Source organism: Pipistrellus kuhlii, unplaced genomic scaffold (assembly GCF_014108245.1).
Source record: "Pipistrellus kuhlii isolate mPipKuh1 unplaced genomic scaffold, mPipKuh1.p scaffold_m20_p_2, whole genome shotgun sequence".
NCBI lineage: Eukaryota > Metazoa > Chordata > Mammalia > Chiroptera > Vespertilionidae > Pipistrellus > Pipistrellus kuhlii.
This window is the reverse complement of record NW_023425515.1, coordinates 46,970,462-46,973,760: the sequence shown is the minus strand read 5'-3', so window position 1 is coordinate 46,973,760 and position 3,299 is coordinate 46,970,462. Positions and strand designations below refer to the sequence as shown.

General features: G+C 43.9%; 1 non-coding gene across 1 annotated transcript; it reads left to right on the top strand.

The window, feature by feature from the left end:
- Positions 1-2,267: 2,267 nt before the first annotated feature.
- On the top strand, positions 2,268-2,390 carry LOC118725111. Its single transcript, XR_004989857.1, has one exon. It is a non-coding gene; the product is annotated as a small nucleolar RNA SNORA23 (small nucleolar RNA).
- Positions 2,391-3,299: the final 909 nt, after the last annotated feature.

Genomic DNA, 3,299 nt, shown 5'->3' with positions numbered 1-3,299 from the left:
GTCTGTTTCCTCAGGTGATTCTCACATATGTTCCTGTTGTCAGGGGTCACTGGCATATGGTTCTGTGGCAGGATAGTAAGAAAGCTAGGGAAATTCCTGGGCAAGGGGAATGGGGAGACGGAAACAAGAAAATTAAACAAGGCCAAACAGTTTGGGCAGCTTCCAGCCGACGTGTAAATCACAAGATCTTATCTTCCCCAACCAAGGACACGTAAGAACAAATGGCTTCTAGCTCTCCTCCTAACCAGGGAATACATAGCTTAAATCACCCTGGCCTGGGAAAATAAAGAACAAAGATCCAATCAATGCCATTTGTGCCAGCTACATCCAAGGACAGATGAAATCTGGGGGACAAATAACAAACACCCCAGAAGCATTTGGAAGGTTTCACTTGAGGGGGGAATGTTGGCCAGGACAGATAGCTGGTAGGGCAGGAGGAGGGGAAGGGGGGAAAAAAGGAAGAGTTGATCTCACCCACTGAACAAAGAAGTCAGCAGTCTTGGGACTTGCCAAGATAATACTGGCAGATGCTCTCATTCATTCTGGGAAAAGCCTCAACAATGTAAAAAGGGAACCTTGAAATCTAGTCTATCTTTTAGGGGAACCTTGAAATCTAGAGGGAGAAAAATATAAAACCCTTGAACCCCCACCCGGTGAGGCACTCAGACTAGCTGAGTTGCCCATTTGTGTGCTATGCCAAGTGTATTTTTAATAAATTCACTTGCTTTGCTTCAAAACTCATCTGAATTTTGTCGTTCATCAGAATTCCTTCTGGTGAGTGTGACAAGAGGGGGGAGAGTCAGCCCCCTCTGACTTGGGTGGCTCTCTGGTACAGTTTTCTTTCAGAAATGCTCTATTCCACCTGGCCAGTGAGGCTCAGTAGTTGAGTTTTGACCCATGAACCAGAAGGCCACAGTTCGATTCTCTGTCAGGGCATATGTCCAGGTTTTGGGCTTGATTCCTGATGGGGTGCATGCAGAAGACAGCCAGCTAATGGTTCTATCTTGTCATTGATTCTCCCTTTCCCTTCCTCTCTGAAATTAATATATATATTAATTATATATATATATATTTATATATATATATATATATATATATATATATATATATATATATTTCCTATTGAGCCAGTTAATGGTTCTATCTTGTCATTGATTCTCCCTTTCCCTTCCTCTCTGAAATTAATATATATATATTAATATATATATTTTTTTTAAGTCTCAGGAGATGTAAAGCAAGTAAGAGGACTCCAAGTGTTACTCATGCTTTATTTCATTGTCAGCCCCTGGACCTGGTGATGGAAAATGGAGACTCAAATCCAAGTGACACAGGGTCCTTCACTTTGAGGACAAAGGGGATACAGTGATTTTACCAGATAAGGTGGGCTCAGTGTCAAAGTGAGTGGAAAAATGGGGTCCCTTGGAAGAGCTTGTCACAACACAGGTTTCTAGATCCCTCCCTGGGAGATTCTGATTCAGGAGATCTTAGGAGAAACTGAGTCTATACCTTTTTTTTTTTTTTAAACTGAGTTTATACTTTTAAAACACTGCTCACCTTTTTTATGGCACCTATAAACATACGCCTGGTTTGAGAAGCCCTGGTATGAATAAATAGTGGTGATGAGTTCTGAGTAGGGAGGAGAGAATGCATGCGTTGGGTAGTTGGGAAATCCTAGCAAGCAGGAAGGGATCCTCCTATCTGCTGAGCTCCCCTCCAGGGGCCGACACTGGCCAAGTGTCTCCTAGAGGGCCGCTGCCACATGAGGAGGACAGATGCCCAGGGCCGGAGTTCTGACTGAAACGTGATCTCAGAATTCTCTCCCTTTGGGTGGAGGAGCAAACCTTTGTTGTCAGAAGTTGGGAGTGAGGAGGAGGCAGAACAGGAGGAAGGGTGCATGAGAGGAAAGGCTTAAAGGTTAGTGCTATGTAGCCTCCAAATTGTCAGGCCTTACACATTCAAGGGATACTAACCAAAAGATTGAGTCTGCTTTTTTTTTTTTTGCTTTTTTTTTTTTAAGGGAAAGGAGGGGACCATTTAGATAGCTCCAGCGGTGAATGAGCTCAAATGGTCCCCTTACAGCCATTTATTAGGACTTCCCTTGCCTGTGCTCCAGAGCGAGGAGGTGTTGTGTCACCACATGAGCTGGTGAGAAAGTCAACATCTTCAATGGTTTTAAATATTTGATTCTGGTAACAGAGGCCTCAAATATCTCAAGTGGAACCCCCAAGAAAGAGAAAACTTAAAAATTAAGAACTGACCTGCTATGGTTAGTTACGGGTTCACACAAACATCATGCAGCCAAAGAGTAAGTTGGGATCATAAGTATTGATCCAGTGTTGTCTCATTGGACATAAGTTACCAATGGCCAGCCTCCAAATTTCCATACAGAAAAAAAATAGGGGTCCAGTTCCTCCTTAGTCTCCCTCCTTTCTATCCTTTGGAACAATGACCATTCCCCACCTTGACCCCCGCCCTGGCTCCCTGGGACAGCCCTCCATAGAAAGCAGGTTGGAGAACACTGATCTGATGAAGCTTTCGTGCTATTAGATAGATTGCTTTCTGGGACAGCCAGATGGCCACTTCACAAAGCCATCCTTCCTGTTCCTGGAAACTCTGATCCTCAGAAAGTTCTTCCTTTTATCGACTGAGTGCTGCTCCCTGAAGTTCCACCCACTGTCCCTCGTTTTCCCCTCCTAAAGTTCTGCTACGTTGTTCTACATGGAAAGTCTTTAAATAAATATTCATTAAGAGCAATCTTCTCTTTTCCAGGCAAAAACCTCTTCACGTCTTCCAATAGATTCTCGTGTGACATGGCCACTCTCTGCTGGACACACTCCAGTTTGTCAATGGCCCTTTTAAAATTAGGCTCCTGAAAGAGACCATGGCTCCAGACAGGATCTGGCCGAGGCAGTGTGAAATGATGGGCCATTCCTTCTCTTGATCTGGACATTAAGCGCTCAATTAGTGCAGAGTGGAATTATATTAGCTTCCTTGGCAGCCACTCCACAGTCTTTTATAGTGAATCTGCTGTCCATTAAACCCTCTCTGTTTCACATTAATTGGTATTAGAAGTGAATCATTTTTTTAAAAAAATGGATTTGAGCCGGAACCGGTTCGGCTCAGTGGATAGAGCATCGGCCTGCAGACTGAAAGGTCCCAGGTTCGATTTCGGTCAAGGGCATGTACCTTGGTTGCGAACACATCCCCAGTGAGGGGTGTGCAGGAGGCAGCTAAATCGATGTTTCTCTCTCATTGATGTTTCTAACTCTCTATCCCTCTCTCAAAAATCAATAAAATAT